The sequence below is a fragment of the Pelecanus crispus genome, chromosome 3, assembly GCF_030463565.1.
Source record: "Pelecanus crispus isolate bPelCri1 chromosome 3, bPelCri1.pri, whole genome shotgun sequence".
NCBI lineage: Eukaryota > Metazoa > Chordata > Aves > Pelecaniformes > Pelecanidae > Pelecanus > Pelecanus crispus.
In genome coordinates, this window is record NC_134645.1 from 61,767,068 (window position 1) to 61,790,919 (window position 23,852).

The following is a 23,852-nucleotide window of genomic DNA, read 5'->3' on the forward strand; positions in this document are numbered from 1 at the left end:
GCTGGGAGTGCTGGAAGCACTTCAGAAAATCTGGCCCTCTTCCCTGGCCAGGAAGTTTTCTTCAAACAGAGCAGCATACCATCCTTAATAAGTCTCCGAGTAAGACATGAGTGGTAGGGAGCTCTTCTATTACTTTGCCATAAATTGGTTCTTTTATATCAAAAGTAGTACACCATCTGCCTGCTATAAATGTTGTGCTCTCATTTCTGCCCATTCTTGCCCAGATTGAAATGTTTTATCTGTACATTTACAAATCTGGGATGACTAAGTGTTAGTACTGTGAGGTCACCACGGCACTGTAATTAGCTAACAGCCAGCTGCATTTCCCCGGTAGTTATGGGCCAGCAAAAATCCAGGGGAGTCAAGTTTGCCCATGAGGGCAGAGTTTAACTCTACATTGTTGAAGTTACATGTATATACTGACATGGGTCTTGCATTTAGCGTCATACTAGGTCTCGCTCTGTGTCTATCAAAGCATCAGGAAAGAAGCCCTGTCTGTGAAGAGCTGGAAATGTGGTTGCAGCAGGAAAGGGAAAATGCCCGAGCAGCTCTCTGCAGTGAGCTGGGGCATGGGAAGAGAAAGGGCACTTCTCAGTTCAGGGATTTTGCAATCATGTGGGTGAGAGCAAGCTACTGCCCAAGTCTTTTGAGTCTTAGTTGCTGGGGTTCGGGAACTGGGTACCATGACAAAGGAAGCACTGTGTTTGAGGAGTGGATCCATGCTGTGCCATTGTGTAGGAAAAGTAAGTATGACAAAACGTACATGTCGTGCACGGCAACAGCACTACGAACTTTGTGACAGAAGGGATCCATGGCACATGCATTGGGGTGGTGTGATCTGAACACCGTCATTGTGGCACTCGCAGCCCTGCCCTGCAGCTTGGCTCTGTGTCTCTTACAGTGATGATGAGGAGGGTTTTGGTGGTCTGTGCTCTAAATGTTCTGTGCACATAGACGCATACTCTTCCTCACCAGCAAAGCAAGTCTCTATTTTGTATTTGGACCTTTACAAGTGGTTTTATGGTAACAACTAAGAAAAATATTACTTACACCTTATTACTCACGTTTCCTCTTGGGTGTAACTTGCAGCCTGATACTGCTCTTTACTTTGCTGGCCCATTGTTAATTTGTCCCTTTTGTATGGTGGTTTTGCAGCTTGTATTATTTGCTATTTTGTCTGCATTTTATTTTAATGTGACAGCCTTTGTTTTCAGTGAGGTCAGTTTGGGGCTTTGCTCTAATTCCACTAAGGAATCTTATAAAAAGAAAACTTCAGTACTATGTGGCCCTATTTGTATCCTTGCCAGCTTTAGATGGGAGGTGTAACCCCTAGTTTCTATTTTACATGTTCACATGTAACATTTTAGTTGAGAATCTGTTTTGTTGTATACTGACTCCAGGCTTTTCAGTAAGATCTGCCTTTTAAAGCATGAGTGCGATAAAATTCTTGTGTTAGTTTTAATTCTGTGGTATGTCAGTTTAACCGTTGTAGAAATAAGGATATTTTTATGACAAGGTGCTGTGTGCCGTGAAGAAGCTGTTGAAAATCAGCCGTGCCAATTTAAACATCACAGCAAATATTGTAATACAGTCTGACACTTTGCAGCATGAAAATGACAGACTTCGTAGAGCGTGAAGTTCTCCTTGCCAGCTTTTGGGAGCTCAGTTAGACACTATCTTTGGTGTATTCACATTGAACAAGAAGAGTGGCTGTGTCTTCTGTCTTACCATTTTGCAGAGGTCCTGGCTGAGATTTGATAGCCTGTCTGGGTCTGGGATGTGAGAAGCTTTAAATAAGAACATATGGGAACAGACCTGAAGGTGCTCTTGCGTGGATCGCAGTCCTGTTGTGGTGCAGGCACCATTCACAGTCGGTGCCACCACTGTAGGAAAGGGACCGTGATGGTGCTGGCCCGTTTCAAGATGCCTTTCCTGGTTGTGTGTTTTCCCAGATGGAAACCTGGACAGCTTAACAAAAACTCCTCTTGAAGCACGTGTTTGTAATGTGTTGCACTACTGGTTTCTAACTTCCCTTTGTATACAGAGAGAAGTTTTTAGCTGCTGCGCATGAGCGGTCTGCACAGAATGCTTAAGTGAGGTATGAATTGAGCGGAGATGTTTCTAGCTGTTTTTTTTGCATGCGAGTTGTTGGCTTTGCATGGGAGAGGTTAATGATTTAGTTGGCAGTGGTTCAGAACAAAACTTATTTCTAATGTATCTAGGGATACATTTGTTAACTAAACAGTTTTTGTTTTTCAGATTGCCAGTGCTATGAAAGTAGAGACTTCCAGCAAAGAAGCCTTCAGCTTGTGAAGCAGTAAGGGCAGTGTTGAGAATACACCCCACCCACCCACCCTCTGTGCTTTCATCCCAGGATGCAGAGGGAGACAAGGCATGCGGAGAGCAAATAAATTATGCCAGGTTTGTTTGTTTTTATTTTGTTGGTTTGTTTATTTCTGAATGTATAAATTGGATTATGAAACAGTTATAGGCCAAGGTCCAGATACAACCAGCTTAAAATTCGCTCTAGTCCCTGGGTCTTAACGTTTCATATTGGCTGGGTGCCTTTGAGGTTTTAGAGTCAACCAATAGTGAACACCGGCACTGGGGGGAACGTAGGCTATCTGAATTGTTTCTATCGAGGCATTCATCCAACTCTTAATGCCTCTGACTTCAAAATAGGTTGTATTTACAAAACTTCAGTCCAGACAAGCATCCAATTCTGTAAATAGCACAGATGCAGTTTTCTATACTTAACTAAGGAGGGAGAAGGAGGGGTTTAGGCTTTTTCCTGCCCAGCTATTAAGAGTGTTATGATGTGGTAGATGTCTGTCTGTCAAAGGAGAGGGAATGGATGAGTAGTTTCTGGTGCAGACTGCATCGTTCCAGAATTAGACAGAAAATTACCAGCAAAGAGATGCCCTACTCCTGATGTCTCACTGTCCCCAAAGGACGGAGCGGCGTTAAAGTTTAGTTCTGGTGATCATCAGATGTCTTTCTGCTGTAATCACAAACCTTATGCATGGCGTATGAGAGAGAGAAAGAGACGCTTTGGTTGAGGGTTTGAAAGACCTGGTGCAGATGAGCTTATGGAAGGGCAGGTTTCCTCCACCCCCTTTAGTTTTGTTACGTGAAATAAAGGGGTTGTTTTAGAGATTTTAAGACTTAATCATGATGTTTTATAAAAGGGTGATGAGACAGTGTTTATTCAACTTTTCATTATTTTTAATTGCTTCAGCATTGTTTGCTGTTATTAACTGAAACAACCCGACATTGTTGTCAATACTGTGCTATCTACTACACGATGTATGCTACTAGTTAACACAAAATCCAGACATGTTTGGGCTTTGTAGCAGGAATCCACTGCGCAACCCTGACAAAGCCACCTTTTAGGAAGTTCAGGCCTATGGGCAGTTCTGCACATCACAAAGTCCTAGGGAGCAGGGTTGGACCTGAACGCATCCAGTTCATCCTCATTCCCTGGGAGTTTGTCTGACGCGATCTTAAACACATCCACTGGTGAAGGCTGCAGTTTCAGAGGAATTCGGTCTCATCCTGTGCTAGGACAGGATTGCTTTTCTTGCCTGACAAAATACTTTGGGGCAAAATTGTGCTGAATAAACAAGGGAACTCTCCAAGTTGCAGGTTCTTCTCCAAGTGACGCACACCAGGCAGGTGACTCTTAGAGCTGATTGTTATATGATATTCAAACAGTTAAAAAAATTTTTTTATATGTATATGTTCAGTTTATTTTGTAACACACTCATCATTTTCAAAATTGGTATATAATGGAGCATTGCTACATTTTGTAATTACTTTAGACTTCCGCCACTTGAAAGGAACTTAGGGCATCAGTGCCATGGAAGTGAATATGCATGAGCTCTGCATTTGCTGTTCTTTGGTTAGTAGAGGATTTGACCCATTCTTTTCTAAGCCAGGTCATTTTTATACTAGCTTATACATTCAGGATACGTTATAAAATGCAAATAGATTTGCAGGAGTGATCAGTGTTATGTTGAACATAATTACAACTGTTTAGAAGCTCTTCTGAATTTTTGAGTTTTCCCTCCTCAAAAAGGTAAAGTAATACAAACAAAAAACCCCCAAATAGTTAACCGCTAACTGATTTTGGACAGCTGTGATGCTGTGCCATTGTGAATGATACAACTAGACTTAACTGTTCTGGTGTGTTGTGCCATGCTCTATTGCCTCAGGTTAAAAGTGTCACTGAAATTTTATACACTGTCGCATTCATTAAAAAGTCTTACATGTTAGTCAACCTGTTGGGGGCTTGGGGTTTTTTTTTTTTGTTTTGTTTGACTGTATTGGTAAAAGGAGGTATTGGACCTGATTCTAAAATTTAATGAAACTAATGTCTGTTGGGGGATTGGGTCCCACAACCATCAGAGCTCCCTGGTTGTTTTTGCCATGTTTCAGTGCTGTGGGGTAGATGCACTATTTATTTTCTTGCAAGTTCTTCAGCTTTTTAACAGTCAGTATGTTTTGTTTCTTTTTGATTGTGATCACCTGCAGCTTTCCAAAAAGCAGTGAAAACCCAGGGCAAGTTTGTTAGTGGCAGAAGGTGAATCTGAGAACCATGTGAAGACATGGAAGAGAAAATTACGGCATACCGATTCCTAATGATAAACATACCAAGAACATCCTAAAATTATAAAGCATTGTGGTGCATTAAAGCATTAATTTGCATTTTGGTTAAGGCGTAGCTGCATTTTTGGACTGTCCTTTTAATTCTGCTCTGTTGATTACCTGCTGACCAGTTCCTGGGGTGGAAGCAGCAGGAGCTGTGCCTGCAGCAGTTCCCTGACGTAGTGGTTTCTATCCGACAGAGCAGTGGGACTCCTAAGGTTACTCTGAAACCTGGGGTTTCCCGCTGTAGACCAGCAGACTGTCTTGAACAGGAATCTAATTAAAAAGTCCAAGATATTGAATAAAGCTCACAAGTGCCATCTGTTCAGTTTTACAACCTGAAATTACTCGGTGAATCGCAGTAACAACTCTGATTGTTCCTGCATTTGTGTTGCAGCTGAATTTTGTTACAGCAGCCGGCCTGTACAAGCGGAGTTGTGCAGACTCTGTTAGTGTTAATAACTGCTTGGACTTCATTAAGTATTCCAGCAAAGTATGTTCTGCAGATAGAGGTGGTTTAAAACTTAATCTCATGAGGAAGGCATTGATACCCTGCAGGCCCTGTGCTGATTTACCAGCTTAGAGCGTGCTTGGAAGGTGCAGCACGTGCTAGGCACTAAGAAGGTACCTGGCAAGGCGTGATCCCTTGGGCTCTGCAGGAGTAAGCCCTTCCTGGCTGGCTGGAGTTCCAGCTGGAAGGAGGCAGGCGGATGGCTTCCTTTGCAGGATGGTGGGCTCTGGTTCCTCGGATCCAAGAGCACCTGGTTCATGCGGCTGAAGAACCCACTTGCTGCACGTAGGCTTCAAACTGTTGCACTGCCTTTGGGCACCGCTCGAAAGACACAAGCAGGCATGCCCATGCTACACACTGACTCTCAAGTTGCTCTGGAGAGTGATTTGTTGTGCATGCGCGAGGTGTAGAAAACCTGAGTTTTCTGAAGAGAGCTGGTTGATGGTTAGTGTGAGATACGGACGTACTGAAGGCGGTAAGAGTGAAGTACCTCTTGGTATGTGTTCAAGCTGGATCTTCAATGGTAGTGTAGCCTGAGGAAGATGGACACCTGATTTTTCAGAAGAGTCTCTTTTGAAGCAAACCTGTTGTATAATTGAGATAAGTAGGTCACTGTGTGCTTACTTTAATAGCTGTTTAATTATGACAGAGCATTGCTGGCATATGCAGTAAGATTGTGGACTCAGATGTTTGATTAAGATATGATCATAACTCCATCTGTAGACTCTTGCAACAAATTGTTCCTAGGTTAAAGTAATTAAAAACAAGGCTTGGTTCTTTATCTCCTTTCCAAGTGAAAGTCTTACTAATGTGCTTGATTGGATGAGAAAATGCCAAACAAAAGTTTGTAGACCCAGGGGAAGAAAAAAAAACAAACAAATTTGTCATAGAACAATTGGGGAATCTAATCAAATGTGGGGAGAAGAACACGCACCAGTGCCTTCACATAAACCGTGGAACAGAGTGATCTTAAAAACACTTTCAGTAACATATAACATCAGTAGCAACAGTGTACATTCAAACTTCATGTGAAACAAGGTAGGGACATGGCAGAAAGAAGCTTTGTGGCTGTTTGGGCAAGCCCCTGTGGCTGATGTTCAGGTGTAGTGTAGAGGAGGAAAAGTTCATAACTGGCTGAGGAAGTGGAAGAAAACTGAGGGGAAGCCCTGTGGCCTGCTGGTTAAGCTCTGTATTCAGGAAACAATTTCTTATTGACAGGCAACAGTGGATACACTTAGTGAACTCGGTTACTGATTTCCTAAATAATCAATCTGGTGTATGCATTTTTTGTAGTGAAACCCTAGAAGGAAAATATAAGGCCATAAAAATTTCAAGTTGAGATGATGTTTATATCTCCAAAGCTGGCTAGCTGTAGTTACTGCCTATCCTTATTTTCTAGCCGTACATTAACTCCCCCATTGCCTCAGTGTTCTGTCCTCCACTGTCTGACAGCTCAACTGCGCTGTCGGCAAGGGTCATCAGCCTTACTAAAGACGACACTGAAAAGTTAGGCATGCCTGACAAAGCTTAATGATGCTACCCTCCAGCCACAGGGCAGCTCTCCCTGTTACATACATCCAGTTTGACACTTCTATAAGCTGGCACGGCTGGCAAGATACTGAGATGGAAGGAGCAAAGTGGCACCTTTCCCCCATGGAGCTGTTTGGGCGTGCCGTGGGAAGGGGAACAGAACTTCCCAGGGGGAGCGCGGGGTGCCGACCTGTGGCCCCGCCGGGATAACTGCCTGTGTGCCCGCTCTTGCTCTGCAGCTGGTGAGATGTAGCTCATCCTTCGTGCCGGAGAGCTCATCCTCTTTTGCTGTAATGCGAGGTGGCAGGGCGTTGGTGTGTGTAGGTAGTGCAGCTGATACCCAGTAAGCATCACACTGGGTTTTTCCTAGTCTGTATGGCCAGGCCTCGAGCACAAATGGTGGTGCTCTGTGCGTGGGCATGGGAGCAGGAGGAGTATTTGTGTTTATATTTCTCCGAGAGGCCTTTTAACTGAGCTCAGCGTCAGTCAAGGTAGATCGTTGTTCTCCCACCCGAGCCTTACCACTGTTGTCAACAGGCTATGGACATCCCTGCTCAAGGTTCTGATAGCTGCTGCTTTTCCTCTGCTCAGAGATGTGCTCTCCTGCTGAGGATGAGCTCTTATTTCTGCTCTCTCTTTCAAATGTCCTGTGAAACCTTACAGTGTAATCTGCCTTCCCTACTGAAATATTGTCTTTATCCTGATATGTCAGAGAGAGGTTTTTTCCCCCCCTAAAATTATGTACATAGAATGTTCTCTACAGTCTTCAGCTGAATTTGCATATGAAGCTAATCTCTTAAAAGCCATGTTCCACTTTCATACTGGAGAATGGCATATTTCAAAATCATTGCCTGTGTAATACAGGATAATGTTAAATAGGATAGCAAATGATCTTGGAAATAGAAGATCCAGAAAAGAAATGATGGCTAGTGGATATTGAGTATCCTCACTTCAAAACAGAGTCGGTGTTTCTTGTTCACATGCTCATGCATTGCACAACCTTTTATGACTTATAAAAACATTGTGGACAATATTAAAAAGAAATTTGTGGTGTGGTCTCCTCCTCCCACACCCAGTCTAAAAGACAGCATTTAAAGAAAACAGTGCCCCTCCATATTTGCTGTTACAAGCAAACTAAGTGCTCAGCCCAGTCCCAATGTTGCATATGTTGTGTGACTTGAATTTTTTCTTGCTTTTCTGTCTTGCCTGTTGTTGGCATTTAAAAAATAATAATTAATGGATCTGAACAAAACGTGTGCCAAACTTAGCATTTTCATAAACATAATTAAAAATAGTCTTTTTTAAAAAAAAAAGAAAACGTAATATATAATAATTAATTAAATTCAATAGTCTGGAGTTCAGTGCACTTCCCTGTAGCAACACTAATCTGGTAGAAGTTTCTACAATGCTGCAGAATTTAGTTTTCAGGTGGCTGGGCCAGTAAATGTAACCTCAGCTCATTTGTTAAGGTCTTGCGTGAAAGCTCTGCTTTTCATATGCTGATACAGTTGCTGTTTAGGTTGCCCATGAGTGGGTAGCTTATATATGAGTAGCAGCTGTTGTTAGAGTCCAGTGTCTTATGAAAGACATTTGGCCTCTAGGTGTATTTCTCCCTGTGGACCTACCAAGCCATTTGATTTCCCGAAGTGTTCTTCCTTTGAAGTCTCTGCAGTATATCTGAGGAGGTGACAATATAATTGCAAAACTCCCTTTCATTTGGGACCAGAGCAGAATTCGAATGGAAACCAAATGGTGCCACCCACTTTCCTGTGTTGCTGATAAGGGATCTTGCATACTGATCGCCGAGGAACTTCCCTCTAACCTTAGAAAAACAAACCCAAGAAACTCCCTCCCATTTTAGGAAGTGTGGTGCTCTGGATTGGGTCACTGCAAAACTGAGTTTTAATGTTGCGGATCTTTGCCTGCTGGTGTAAGAGCTGCTGTGTTGTTTTGCTGGGCATGAAACAGTGGAAAGGGCAGGGCACGGTCCAAATCTGTATCACGGGGACTGATAAATCAACTACCTAAGCATTGAACCTTCAGCTTGTTGGTATATCAGAGGGAGGGGCAGAAATTGCATGGAAGATTGAAGGCATCGGATGTGGCGATTAGAATCATAGAATGCTTTGGGTTGGAAGGCAATCTTATTTACTGTTTTAGTTTTGTATTTCAAAGATTTTTCTTTACCCTTTTCTGCTTTATGAGTTGGCACAATGGATGAAATTCTGTCAGTATTGAAGTTAGTGGGAAGTTTGCAATCAGCTTTAATGGGGCCAAGATTTCACCCACAGTGTCTTAAGATGGTTTGAGTGTTTGTACAGCATGTGTGTATTTTACGATTCCTTGGTTTGTACTAATAGTGAAAGCATTAGGTATCTTTTTCAGTTACCTGAAGAAAGTGATACTTATTTTTACAGCGGGAAGTTTCACCTGGCTGCAGCAAACTTTGTACTGATTTTCTCAAAACTTCCTTTCTTTTTTTTTTTTTTTTTTGTCTACAGGAAAGGGCGTTTTTACTTGCAGAATAACTTTTACTTAAGAAAAAAATTGACAATATCTTTTGACTTTTAAGTTATACAGTAGTAAAACTGGTCTTATGTTTCTTTGCTGCTTAGCTGACATGCTTAAGGTATTTCACCAGCTATGTGACCTCAATGTACTTAATGGTAAAATTGCACATTAAATTTTTTTGAGGAAAGAATTTCTGTCTCTAAATAAAAAAAGAAAAGTGTTGTGGAATGACATGGATGTGCTCCTAATTGCTGCTTTGAAACAGCCCTGCTAATTCCTCTGGTGGATAAGGAAAAACATAGCAAGAAATAATTACATTTAAAGTGTGCATCGGTGTAATCTGCTTGTGTAGACCTCTGTGTGGTCAAATTCCTATAGAATATTTCCGCTCTTTTTCCTAGAAAATAATAGTATGAAGGTGTCTCATATTGATTCTTAGCCTAGGACACTGATGTCAGATGCATTTTTTTTGATATATTATATACATATCTGCATATGGGGCTTTCATATATTTTAATTTCCATTAAAAGGCTGTATGAAGGGTGAGTGGGAATAGTAGAATATTGAGCAATAATGAGATAGTAGACTGAGATATTTCTTCATTTTCTGGCTATTTTTAACTGGTAAAATGTACTTGGATGGAAAGCAATTCTCTCTACAGTTAAACCCTTGTGAGCTATGTCCCAGCATTGCTTAATAAAATCTATGTTAAAATGTTATTGAGTTCATCTGGCTTCCAGGACATGGTCTTCTATTGCATGTTGGCAAACCTGACTGAAACATGATTATTTCTTTGCATCTGTTGATATCTTGCTGTAACCTGAATTAAGTGCTCTTGAGGGCAGGGACTGAATTTTTACTCTGTCTACTACCTGATGTGGTAGGAGCTTATGGGATAGGAACAGTTGCTTTTGAGTGTTGGAGCAGAATAACACGTGCTGACGGGATGCTATCTGAATGGAACTGGGGGTAGTTCATAGAATCATAGAATGATAGAATGCTTTGGGTTGGAAGGGACCTTTAATGAGCAGGGACAGCTTTAATTAGATCAGGTTGCTCAAAGCCCCATCCACCCTGACCTTGAATGTTTCAAGGATGGGGCATCTACCACCTCTCTGGGCAGCCCGTTCCAGTGCCTCACCACCCTCATTGTAAGAAATTTCTTCTTTATATCTAGTCTGAATCTACCGCCCTTTAGTAGTTTAAAACCATTACTCCTTGTCCTGTTGCTACAGACCCTACTGAAGTCTATTCCCATCTTTCCCATAAGCACTTTTTCATGAGGGAGACAGATGAGGAGAAGATGAGAAGGTCTGGCATGAGGCTTACTGTGACTTTTTTCCATGTGGCCTTCTTTTCCCCAGCCATTACTTGAGCATTCACCACACATCAATCTTCAGCTTGCTTGTTTTTACAGCCGCTGCAGGTCCCCCCCCCAATCTGTCCATAGCCACTGTAGATGAACCATGACAGTACTGAACATTTAATACCCAATAAAGCATATTTCCAGGTGGCAAATAAGTAGCTATTCCATAGCTTGTTGCCTTGTTCATCCTTCTCTCCTCTCAGGACCCAGAAACCATGCTGGGAGAGGGAAGCCTTTTTGGTGCTTGTTCATTCCTTGTGTCAGCAGCATCTGGGTTGTTTCAGGAGCTCAGCAGATTGCTGCACGAGAACTTAGGAAATGATTGTAAGATGTCTGTGTTGGTTGATTTCCTGTGTGTCATTTCCTGTGATATTTCTACAGAATGGCCCTTTCTGTTACACAGACATAAATCACCTGCGCTATAATGCTGCCATAGAAAATGGAGCAGTACGTTACACACGCACGCATGTAATGAGACTGTAGTGCTGTCTACTAATGCTATTAAATATACTTAATATAGTGGTAGGTTTCTGGAAAATCAAGAGTGAATTCCTGTGGGAGTAACAAAATAACAAATTTATGGATATTTGTGTCTCATTTTGTGATAACTCTAAATGTATTTCTGCCTTCTGAAATGCTTTTGGAACAAGTTGAGTTTTTAGCTAATGTACATATCCTCTAGCTTTTACAGGCTGTAATTTCTTTACTGTTGGCTTTGTTCGCCCCAGAATATTTTTCATTTCTTCTTAAAATAATGTGAATTTAGATCAAAGTATTAGCAAATAGCACAGGATTGGCTATATACCCAGAATCTCAAAATCAGTATTTATGACTATATATAGCTGATTGATTAAAGTGGTTTCAGGTTTTGTGCAAGTCAAGAAGCTATTTATGTGTGTTGGAATAAAAGCCGTAGTGTTGCACAAAGTTTTGATTATTCACAGAAGTTGGAAATGAAAAGATATTTCATTTCCAAGGCTTTTGTAGAATCAGTAAAGGAAGATTTATAGTAAAATCCAGGAGATGAAGGGTGGGTTTCCTAAGTTCTTTGGACTTCATGGGGAAAACCACAGAGAATGAAGTTGACATTTGACAGTTTCTAAAAATTAATATATTGCAAGGCCAGAAGTGATCACTGTGATCATCTAGCTTGATTTCCTGAATAACACAGATCGCGTGACCAAAATTTCTGTCTTTTTAAAGAAACATTGTTTCACATATTTTTCTTTTTTTTAAAAAAAAAAAAAAAAAAAGAAAGAATATAGGCTGTAGTCCTTGACAGGCTGCTTCGTAATTACTATATTTCTGTAATTCCCCCCAAACCTTGCTTTGCCTCTGCTGCTGCTGGTCACTGCCGGAGACTGGTTCTCCAATGTGGACCTGTGAGCCTGACCCACCACATCCCCTTAATGGTTCTTTTAGAATGTGATGAAATAAGCAATATATGTTGCTTTACCAGCTGCTGCTCTTCTGCATGTGTTTTGACAGAAAACGTACAATGTGAAAACCTTTCCTGCTGAATTAAGTGTGCAGCCTGTAGGAAAAGATGCAGCAACAGAGCTTGGGTAGCTGAGCCCCATCCATCCCTTGGCCACCATTCTGCCCTCTTGTCCGTGTGCCCATCTCTCTTCTCCCTGTCTTTCCCCCTCTTCCCCCTGCCCTCCACTGCGGATAACGATACCACTTCAGTACAGCACTTCTGGATTTGTCCCATTTGTTACGATAATATGCTCTGTGTAATTGTTTGAACATGCTTTGCCAGGCAGTAGCAGGTGGCATTCAGCAGTAAACAGCCTGATTTTTGAACTAGTTACAGTAGCAGAAAATTGTAATAATTTCCCTAGACAAAGTCTTGGCATCACTGAATACTGTGGGGATTTTACCATCAATGAGATCTGGGTCAGCACTCATCCACCGCTGGTTTTTTTTTTTGTTTTTTTTTTTTTCTTTTTCCTCCCCCTGCCGTTGGCAACTTTGAGGAAGGTTTGCCCTCCTGGGACAGAGATGGCAATCTGATTGTGTTGCTGAGGGTTGCCTCCTGCAACAAGCAGTTATGGGTATTGACAGTCCTGGTCAGAACCATGCCATTAGTTAAAACGTTGTGAAATTTTAAAACAGAGGTTTTATAACTGAAAAAATTTGGAAACCTTAGTTACAGAGTCACTGCTTCTGTCTAGACTGTGGAAAGAAAAAAGCAAGTGTTACACTCCAAAGTGGTACCTTAGTTTTTGGCTAAAAAGTAACAAAATATGCTGTATGTCATACAGAAAACTGGCTTTGTCATGAAGATCAGTTTTCATCAGGAAAAAAAAAAGTGCAGAACTGTACTGTCAGCTAGTGGATGTTATTTTCCAAACACTTCTGCAAGGAGTGTATGGAAAACTTATACTATGATTTTTCCAAAAATGTAGTCTAAATCTGAAAGGGCTATTTTAAAGCAAATACAGTATTAAAAAGTTTCAAAGCCATTAGTTGTAAGCTGGGCATTATTTATTTGGAAATAATTGCTTTCGCCTATTTCCTGTAAAAATGGATCCAACCTGCTGACACTTGCAACAAACCTTTTTTGTTTTATTTTGGCACAGTCAGGCACTGGAGGCTTTTAGCACCATTGTAAGGGATAATACATCATTTCCCTCCCACGTTGCCTGGTTTTTTTTTTGTTTGTTTGTTTTTTTTTTCTAATTTGTCTGTATATGTAACCTTCCTTAAAGTAGCTTGGTCTTAGATGTCCTTATACTTAGAAAGCTTTCCCTGACATCTATACAAAGGTTTCCTTACTGAAAATCAAGCTGATTTATTTCTCATCTATTCTTGATGAGGCTGGCCAACAGCTGATCCCAAATCTCTTTACAACAGCCTTTTATATACTGAAAGAATATTCTGCCTTCCATTTTTTGTTCTCCTTTCTAAAGAGGTTTGTCCTTCCTTTTTCATTTCTTCAAATTGCCTATGTTTTTCTTTTATATAACTGAACAAAGTAGTTCTCTAAAAGTTCCAACAATATTGATGAAAGATAGAATTATTATCTTTGATCATTTTAATAAATCAAAGAATATTTTATTTTTGTTTAAAAAATTTGACTCGTTTGGTGCCTGTATCTTTTTAGTCGTAGTGTCATTCCTACTTCTTGCACACCTGAAAACGAAAAAGATGTACTAAAAGAAAAAAAAAAAACAACAACACAAAAATGATGATTTACATGAGGAGAAGAAATGTACATTAACTTCCATTTATTTCAGAAAATTGTTTGAGCTACTCTCAAAGCTCATTACTTTTTTTCCTACCTGTTGTCATCCTGATGTTTTATTCTGTGACTTATTTGTAGGGCATGCTTTTCAGACAAATGGAAAAATGCAGACTTCATTTTTGGTTCCCAGTTGCACCAGCATGAAAGGTACAAGATGGAGCTGTTGTTTTGCTGGTGAAGATCAAGAACATGTCACATGTTTGGAGGAGTTTATCGCCTAAATTCAGTAATGCAATATGCAAATACATGTTTGGGATATTGGTAGCTAAAGAAAGGAAGGTGGTGGATATAATTGCAAGATGTTATGATGCGTTTACCTGTTTAATTGGATGATGGGACTTGCGTTTCTGTACCTGACTTCTACAAATCAAATCTCCCTGCACCTTAGAGAAGGAGAGCTGGGCTCTCGGAGCTTGTGCTGCTGTAGAGTTCCTCTGTGAAAGTGCATTCAGATGTTTTTGGTGAGATAATGGAGCACTTGGAGATGGGCTGTGCGGTATCGGGTGCGTCGGGGAGCAGCAGTGGTCTGGGGTGTGGTTCCTGGTGGCAGCTGCTGCCGGGATCTGCCTGGGTCACCAGATAGCAGCCAGGAGCCGTTTGAGCAGCTGCGGGAAGGGGGGTCCCTCCCAGGGTTCCCCCCCCGTGATGCTGGCACCCGCTGGAGAGCCCCTTGGAGGGGCTGTGCTGGTGGGAAGATAACCCTCCCTGGAAGGTGGGGTGCCAAAATACATGTAGAGAGCTGTCTTTTGGGTGAGCCCTTCTTCATGCCCTTAGAAAAGGGCCTGACGGTGGCCTTCTGCCAGGTTCAGGTCTTTGAAGCGGCCGGGGAAAGGTCCGGTGCGAGGGGCGCGGGCAGGGCTGGGCCAGCAGCACCTCGCTCCGCTTGCCTGTACGCCGTGGTTGCATGGCGCTTTGCATCACCGCTGGAGGCCCTCCGCTTCTCTCAGCTGGTTAGGACACATTTGCGCCTGTCCTCTCTATTTTCAGAGCAATAAAAAAACGGCAACTCAGATGTCACGGTGCATTTAGCTGGGGAGGCTTTCCAGAGGGAGGGAGGCAGCTAGCTACAAATAACTTTATGTTGCAGGGGAAAACTGATCTTGATTTAGTGTCCGATTTCAGAGCATCGGTGCTCTCTCTGCATAAAAAATAGTTCATGTTCACTGCTTCGTTTTGTTTTCTCTAATAAACTGTTATAGTAGAAGAAAAGATAGCTGTTCAGAGATTATTCAAAGCTAGTTTTGACACCACGGCACAGACAGAATAAAGAAATGTAACAGAAGTTGATGCTCCTGCTAGTCGGGGTGGGCAGAGGAACTTGAAGTCCAAGGATGTGAGTGGGAGAAGCCTGCATAAACCCGCAGGATGACAGCACGGCCATCTGGCCGTCTCGCAGGCATTGATTCAGATGTCCTCAGTTCTCATATAAGAGATCTGTAGCACGCAGCTGTAGCAGAAAGCGTTACCCGTATTCTAAAGGCCAGGTTGCAAAAGCCAAGTGATGCAGTGAGATAAGCATGTGGGGTGAGCCAGGAGGTTGTGATGGACACGGCCGTGCAGCAGAGGAGCTCCCCTCCACCAGGAGCTCGGCCCCCCTCGCTGCCCACGTTCCCGGGCAGCCTGCTTCAAACCAGCGCCCGCAGCAGAAAGCTGCTCGAGGTGAACCAAGGGGCACGACCAGACCTGCCACGTCGCCTCGCGTGGATAACTGGTTGGGTTTTGGAGGCTTGTTCTCAAGCTGCAGTTGGAGTGGGAGGCAGGGAGAGAAGGAGCGGGTGGGGTGGCTGGCGGGGGCCAGAGGGAGCAGCCGTGTGTCGAAGAATGGGGCTTCTGCAGGAGTGGGAGTGGGGATGGAGGTAAATGTTCAGTGGATGAAATTTGCAGCACTGATGTGAGAATAAGGGGAGATGGGAAGAGGTGATGAGGGAAAATAGCCAGAAAAAGAATCCTGGAAGCACAGGAAAGAAAACCAATATACGGTGTAGTTCGTTTTATAATTACTTAGGTTTATAATTACTTAGTGAGCAAAAAGGCAACTTTGAGATTAGTCTCTGAATGAGAGACGAAGCTTGCACGTAATTTGGACAGCTCGACGGCACCCCCTTGTTGCTCAGGTAACATACCTGAATTGCTGCACCAGGCTATGTCCATGAGGATTCTTCTAGCTGTAGAAATTATTTGACTTTTCAGTTAGGCTTTTGCTTGAAGAGAAGTAGCTTTTGCATAGGAATGCCTGTATGCGCAGATGTTTTTTATCGTCTTGGAAAAGGAAGTAGGAGAGTTATTTCAAGGCAGACAGGATACCCTTATCTGGTGCTCTCCTTTTTTTCAATTACTGCGAGATGTGCAACTTGTCACAAAAGAGGAAAGGCTTATTTCCAGGAAAAGTAGCAGTTGACAGTGTCGATGAGTGTGTTACTGGGGGGGGAAAAAGCCTGAAACAACCTCATAGAGTAGCTTGTATCTTGTATTTTCATAGCAAGAGAGGAGGCATGCATGTGTTCTGGCTACAAGATTACTCAGAAAAGAACAGCTAGTATGAGCACCCAGCTATCTCTGGCACTTACTTAAAAGGGGATGAATTAATCTCTGAAATGCCTGGGTCATTCCGCTAACTGTAGCAGGAACTTGGATTGCTGGTTAATTTACCAAGTTAGCTAAGATCAGAGGAGATGAATCCCGCCCCCCTCCAAGAGCTGGTAAGTGGGATCCCACGGGAGGCAGCTTGGAAGCACAAAGGAGCTCAGGAAAGCTGCCACATCTGTGAGGACAACCTCCCTGCTGCTGGAGATGCCCCGTGCAGAAGAGCCGTTCAGCGGGTGTCCGGGCGGTGCTTTGGCAAGGTTTGGGCTGTGTGGCAAAGCCACGTGCCGTCTCCAAGTAGGAGCAAATACCAGCTCTTGTGCACCATTCGGTTGCTGCACAGATGGAGTCAAAATGGCATTTCAGGCTGACTTTTCCACGGTTGTTTATGGCTTGTAGTGGTTTCAGGAAACGCTGCAATATTAATGTTGCTGGGATTCTTGGGTGATGCCATTTCCGTCACTTTGGGAGCCATTGTTCTGGTGTGTGAAGGGCTGCAGAGCATTTGTCTGACACAGGGTCGGCACACAAACATTTGTGCTAAGACATACTGCTCTTTTTATTTTGTTTTTTTCCTAAAGCCTTTAATTTTCTAATGACGTTTTTGCTTTGTGATATATCACTCTGTACTTCTTACAGGGCTTAACCAGTAGAGTTTAATCAAAACCTTTGGTTAACAGAGATATTAATATTTTTTTTCTTTATATAAGAAAAGTTTGAAGATTTCCAAGGTGTTGTTTTCCAATATGTTGTTTTTACAGACCACAGCAGCTTGTTGACATGTTAGCAGCAAACCTAAGCCTGCACAAAGTGGCAAGAACCTGATGATTAGAAACTGATCCAGGAGGTTCATAGGTTTGCAGTGGATTCAGAAGAAGAAATATTTCCCTTTTTCAGATGCAGAAAACTCGTCTAGTATTACTACGCACTGCCTTCCTTCAAGTTATTCTCCATAGCAATACAGTTATCAGCATTCCCAGTGATAGCAAAAACCTTCCACCAGCATTGCTGTGAAGCTGTGAATCACACTTCTGTTGAGATGCCTCTTGATAGACTGCATGAACAATGGTAGCTAGAGATATTTATGATGAATTATATGAATGTGAACACAGTGTGAATTATAATATGAATTATCTTGATTTGCAGAATATGTTACGTCTCTTGAGCTAACGCTGCTCATAGAGATGGGGTTACCTGCTGTATTTACAAAAAAATGGTCTCGTCCAGTTATGTAGCTGGCCTTGTTAGACGTGGTTGTTAATCAAACAGGCTTAACGACCCCTCCAAGATAGACTAAGTAATGTTCTTTTCAATTTGCTGTTGGAGAAGCTAAATGTAATCAAAGGTGCAAACCAGTGGTATTGAATCTGGTATTTGGAGCTGGGAGCTGCTTCCATGCAGGCAGTCTTTTCAGCAAGTATTGCTTCATGTGTGTTTTCCATTTTTGTAACTGTGGTTTCTCAAATCATGCTTCATTAAAGTGAAATTAATCTAAAACCAGAATTTAGGTAGTTGTTGTAGGGCACTGTAAGGCCTGATACTTTCTCGTTTGCTTGTACAGAAGTGGTTGTGTTGGAAGGCAGTCTCTGCTGCCTGTTGCGGCTGTGTACTTAAGCGGGTGTGCTGGAACTGGATGTTTCTTCTGAATTATTTTGAGTCTTTGACAAGGACATCATGAGTCTGAATAGATGCTGTTGCTTTATAGTTTTATTCTGTGAAATACTAATCAACGTAATAGCTTCAACTGTTGTAGGATGTACCTGCCGCTCTCTCCTTACCTCATAAGATCCTAGAGAAGGGTTAAATGGAATCATAGAATTAGTTATGTGCTCAGAGGCACAATCTTTGGTTGGTATGGGCAGTGAGTCTCCAGCTCTTGTTTTTCACGGACTAGCTGGTTTCCAGGTCAGTTCCCAGGGCATTTTGGTACAGCTTGGAGGCAGGCTGCACTGGGCTGCTGGGTCACCCCCAGGGTGCAGAAGTGCTGGGGGGGTAGCGGGGTGCAGAGGAGTAGTCCTGGCCACAGAGCGATCTTACAGACTTCACCCTTGCGTATTGCCGCAGTCAGGAATTGGACATCTGCTGTTGTGGCCGTATTGCTCTTAGGCCCAGCCTGGGGAGGTCTGCACCGCAGCAGCAGCTTCTGCTTTCCTTTCGATGAAAGGGGCTGGGTTCGGGTGTTTGTATAAAAGTGGATGTGGCCATACCTGGTGTTCAGCTGGTGGCCGGTCTTGGCTCCGAGGAGCTGCCTGCTGCCTGCACATGGCTTGCTTATATAGATGCCTGTGCCTGGGACTGGCCTGGGCTGGCTCCTGTACATTGGGAACCGTGCTCCTCCTGCTGTGAGGCTGCTCAGAGTTAAACTGTGGAGGAACAGAGAGGAGGAGGGATGGGGAACGACATGAAACACATTTGTTTTAGAGACATCTAGGTTTTGATGGAAGTTGGAGTTAAACATTTGTATGTACTGAATTAAGGGGGGGGGGAGGGGGAAGTATAGTTTTATTATTGCTGGCGTAGCTTGTGATGATGCTGTCATGGACTTGCAGGTTGCCAGAAGTGAACACATAACGGGAGGAGAACGACCGTGTGGTCCCTGCGGGCGCGGGCAGCAGGTGAGCGCTTTGCAGGGCTCGGTGCCACCAAGGTCTCGAGGTGCAGCTGACTGTCTGCTTCTGCCGTTCCCTGCTGGGTCCCGGGGTCAGACCATCATATTCTTCTCGCTTCTCTTACTCCATCCATCTCCTCCTCAGTCCTTCCTCTTTATTTTTCAAATATGTCAGCAAAGGTTTTTGTTTCAGTGAGTGCTTTTGTTTGCAGGCAAGGAGCAAGGTACTGTTGCCCTGTCTGCATACCTACCCAAAAGGCAGCTCCAGGCTGCGTCGTGTTCTACCCCCACTTATGGGGCAAAACTCTTGAGTCATGTTGAACTATCTGTTCTTAATACCCTTGGATTAGAAAACAGCAACAGCTTCACTGCTCAGCACAAGGCTGGATGGGCGGGCTGCGTCCCACACCGGCTGGGGAAAACAGCAAACCCCCTCAGCACAGAACATGCTGTTTTCTTGTGTGTATTATTTACACTTCACAAATATTTCTCCTGCTTGACACCATGCAAAACAATGCTCTTTTCTCTTGGTCAAATGTTTGTGTTCAAGACTTGATTAGTTAAAGCACTTGAGAAAATTAAGTAGAGCCTGCCTTTTTCGATGGCAAAACAAAACGTGAGGCAGTTTGAGTGGGAACAGTGTTTATCTTGCTCACAAATGAAGGCTCAGATAATACTCTGCACATTGTTATTGTTTTCTTTCCCTTTAGTGCTTTTTTGGGTGCCTCGAATGCCTTAATATGCAGCACGCATCAGCAAAAGCTAGCCTGACAAGCAACCTGAAACGCTGCTTTCAGCAACATTTGCTCGTTCTTAATGACTTTTTAGTAGATCAGTTGAGTAATTTGAGCAGCAAGTTTCCAGCAGATTGCGCATCGCCCTTAGACACCCGTTGTATGTATTTAAGAACCATCTTTCCTCTGCTTCTCACCTGGTAGCTGGAAACGTGGTGTTTTGCCTCTGGTTAACTCTGCAATCTGGCTTCTTAAAAGAGGACATCAGACACTGGTAACATTACCTCCGTTATCATCGCTATTCATTAACTTTCAATAGCCCTAGTTGTTCTGTTATAGCATTTTGTGGTGGGTAACATTACCCGTCAGCCCAAAGCACCTTGGAGGCAGTGCCCCAGTGGCTTCCCTCCTGAGAGCATGGGTGGGAGGGGAACCAAACCCCCTCCTCCCCTCTGAGGCAGGGGACAGGGGTCCCTGCAAGGTAGGCATGAGGAGTTTTTGTCCTTGCAAAGACTGTGACAGGGCTTCAAAGTGAAGGCCTTGTAGCCTTGTGCCTGGATGCTCCCCTTCAGGCTTCCTGGGCTTTCCTCAGCCCACCAGGACAGCGCTCAGGCTCCTGGGTGATCAGAGGAGGATGTGTTACCTCTGGTAGGAAAATGGTAGAGTGCATTGCTTAAAATAACAAAACAAGGATTGCAATGGGGCAAATCAATCTGGAGACTGTCCTGGCTCTAAATGTGGTCCTAGGTCTCTGTTGCCTACAAAATGTACGTTGTCCTTTTCCCTCCCTTTTTTTTTCTTGTCAAAGTCACAGACTGCATTTTTTTTTTTTGTCCTACCATTTTATTTCAATCTGTAGAAAAAATGAGATCTCTACTTTTGTCCACTTAAACCATTTAGCAGAGCAAGGATTTTGGTAACACCACTCATGAAAATACTGAAGCAAGCTCTGCATTTACCTGACAAACATCTGCAGAGGTTTCTGGGCTCAGTCCCTGTTGCAGGCTATGTAGCCAGGTCATTGTGAATTATATATGAATATCCCCAGGATGGAGGTTTGATTAGGGGGCCTGCCGAGACCTGCTGCCTTGGGTCCCTGCCAGCCACCGGGGCAGCGCTGGTGGGTCCCCGGGTGAAGCAGCCGTGCCCTCCGCTGCCGTGGTCACCGGGCTTTGCTCCTGGGATGAACCCTGAGAAAGGGCAAACCACCCAGGGCCGGTCAGGTCAGACCCTTAAAAACTCGGGGGGCAGGCTGGGCTGTAAAATCTAGTTAATAAACACTCTATTTTACTGGCGGAACAACGCGCAAATCTTCTTTATTTGCATCCCTATTGTAGTACAAGTCAGCATCACCTTTTTGTTTTTTATTTTCTTCTCTTTCATCCTCAGATTATTCCTGCAAACGAAGAGGAAACAATTCTGACAATCATTTATTGAAGGTAGCTAATAAAACAATGGAAGGATGTAGGCTGAAGCATAAATGGGGTATTGTGACAGATGTAGATGATTATTAACCAGCTGATGTTTCCGCAAAGGCTTCTAATCATAAACACAGCGTGGAGTGAATCTGGGTGTGTTAATAGCAAAGGTTTTATGGAAAATCTGAGTGTGGGCTTTTTCTTTAACATCCCATTTCCTGCTTTAATTGATAGAGTGTGAAGCTTTCATAAAAATAATTTGGAAAAGATTATTTTGCATCTCTGACATTAAGTACATGGTACAGGCCAGGAACAACATGTTGCGGAAGGTTTTCTTGAAAAGGACTCCTACAGTGATGCTTTTTTAGAGATGTGACTAGTGACAAATGCTAAACTGGGTGATATAATAAAGCCAAGTGGCTGTGGTAGAGGAATATCTATTTGTGTCTATGCAACCTATGTTTTAATGTGACTTTGCAAGAAAGAGGAAGATATTATCAGAGAGAGATCATTATGCTGCAAAACTTGTGGGCTACACTTCCAGTTTTTTTCCTGGCTTTCTATCAAATGTCCTCTTATTTAGTTTTAGTCTCACATTGTCCTGCGTTATGTTTTGGGAAATATAATGCTAGGGTTGTACTGTAGTCACTGGGCTAGACTTGAAATACTTTAAATGTGCACCTTCCTTTCTGAAGCTCTGCTACAGCTTCAGCCTATCCCTCTTCTTTTCTGAATTTCTGAGGGGGGAATAAAAAGGTTAAACAGAAATTACCAAAACAGAGCGATGAAAGCTCTATTTAACATCTTATACCACATCTTATACCAGCTCTGCAAATACTGAGTCCTGATACCATTTGCAAGCATAAACAGTTTGTTTGCCTTATAGCAGCTGGTATTTTTCATGTGTAGAGTGGTTGCTTGCAGGGGGGACAAAATGGGGTAGAAAATGTCGAGGAAGGGAAATATCATTATACCGCTATAATACATTAAAAAGACAATATGAGTGCCAATGCATGTGTTGTTTTAATAATAATTTGTATTTTGCCAGTATCAGCCAATATATTTCAGACATTTTGTGACAGGAAGGGCCTCATCTTAAAATTTGAAAATAAGGGAAGTAGCATAAGTTTAATCAAAAGATATGGGCAGGAACCAGTTTATCCACTGGTCTCCACCAGTTTCTCACCCCCAGCACTCCAGAAATGTGGTATAAAGCGTAAAGCCGAAGGGGACTAGCAGTATCGAACTTGTGGTGGTTCCTCTTGCTGCAGCGTGTGCTTTCTGCAGGAACGCCGACGGGTCCACAGCAAAACACAGCACTTGCTGCGCGTGGACTCTCCTAGCTTCAGAGCCTGTTTTCTGGTGGCTAATTAAAAAAAAAACCCTTTATTCTTGACCTTAATTGTTCTCTCTTTTTTCTTTTTTTTTTTTTCCCCCTCAAAGCTGTTGCTCTGCTAAAGAAACCTGCTTAAAGCAAGCAGTCTGTACCAAGTGAAATAGTTCAATTATTGGTGCTTTTTGCTCTTTTCTTTGAGTAAACAGAGCCTTCCTGACAGTAGGGCAGTTCCTCAGGAATTCCTTTATGGTGAATTAGGCAGGGCAGTGATGAATAAATGGGGGCAAAGGACACTCTGAACAGCGAACCAAATTGATTACCTAAGTCCTCAGCTAACTTCTTTAGGGCAATTTTGGATGGGCCCGGTACCCTCTAAGGCATAGGTGGAGCCTAATCTCACCCCAGGGGCCCGCTCTTGTTAATGTTTTCTGCCGTGTTATCTGCTGCGCTTGCGCACGCAGCTTTAGAGGGCTAAAACTGTAATGAATTAAGGGTTTGTAAGAAAGACCAGGAGCTGGAGTCTTTGCACGGACCGCTGGTGCGTGCGTGGGGTGGTGGTGGCAGGACGTTGCTGCGGTGCTCCGGGTAGCCCCGTGTCACCAGCCGTCTGCCTCTTCACCCTCCGCTCCCCCGCGAGCGTGCCCCTGCCAGGCAGCCAGCCCCGCTCCTGGTTCGCCGTGGTGACCTTCCCTCTCGGCACGTCCGAGGCAACTCCAGCGGGCACGGGCTTTGCCACACGGCTGTTACCCATCCGGATGCTCGAGGGGTCTGGGAGGTGCAGGGGTCCAGCCTGCTCGTGCCTCTGCTCACTCCCGTGCCCCAGCGCAGAGCATGCACCTACCAGGGGAACACAGCCACCTGATTTCACCATCGTGCCATGATTTGGGGAGAGATTAAAGCATCTGACAAAGAAGACTAGAAGGACCCTTTGCAATATTTTCTGTTTACAGCAAACCCGTGATCTGCCATATCTTGTTACAGGAGAGAACAAAGCCTCATGGCATGTGCGCTTGATTTGGTAGCAGCCTAACGTGCTCCCTACTATCTTGAGAGATTATCACTCCTAGCAGTCCTTTCTTATATTTTTTTCTTTAACTAATTTTGGCTACTGAGGCTATCACCATAACAGCAGAGCATCAAGCTACTCTGTAGGAGTGCGGAGCATGATCCTGTACAAAACTAACATGCTATCTGATCGCTATCTTGAAAGGCTAAGGTGAATCAAAGGTTGTTTATTACACTTTTTTTTTTTTCTTCCACTGTCCTTTCATCTCCTTTGAATGGTCCTCTCAAGATTCATTTAGAATATGACCCGTTGTTACCCGTCTGGTTAGGTTTGAAGAGGCCCTGGATTTAAT

General features: G+C 43.3%; 1 protein-coding gene across 7 annotated transcripts in view; it reads left to right on the forward strand.

Annotated features, from left to right (window-relative positions):
* Positions 1–2,397: 2,397 nt before the first annotated feature.
* Positions 2,398–23,852, forward strand: part of TIAM2 (TIAM Rac1 associated GEF 2) — a 145,689-nt gene continuing 124,234 nt past the window's right edge. For 4 of the 7 annotated variants that reach the window (XM_075708403.1, XM_075708398.1, XM_075708402.1 and 1 more), the window contains exons 1-3: positions 2,398–2,421; positions 18,948–19,013; positions 21,130–21,179. The gene's annotated coding sequence lies outside the window, so the exon portion shown is untranslated. Of the gene's footprint in view, positions 2,422–14,220; positions 14,277–18,947; positions 19,014–21,129; positions 21,180–23,852 lie in introns of those variants that run through there. The other 3 variants (XM_075708400.1, XM_075708399.1, XM_075708401.1) reach the window with 3 other exon arrangements.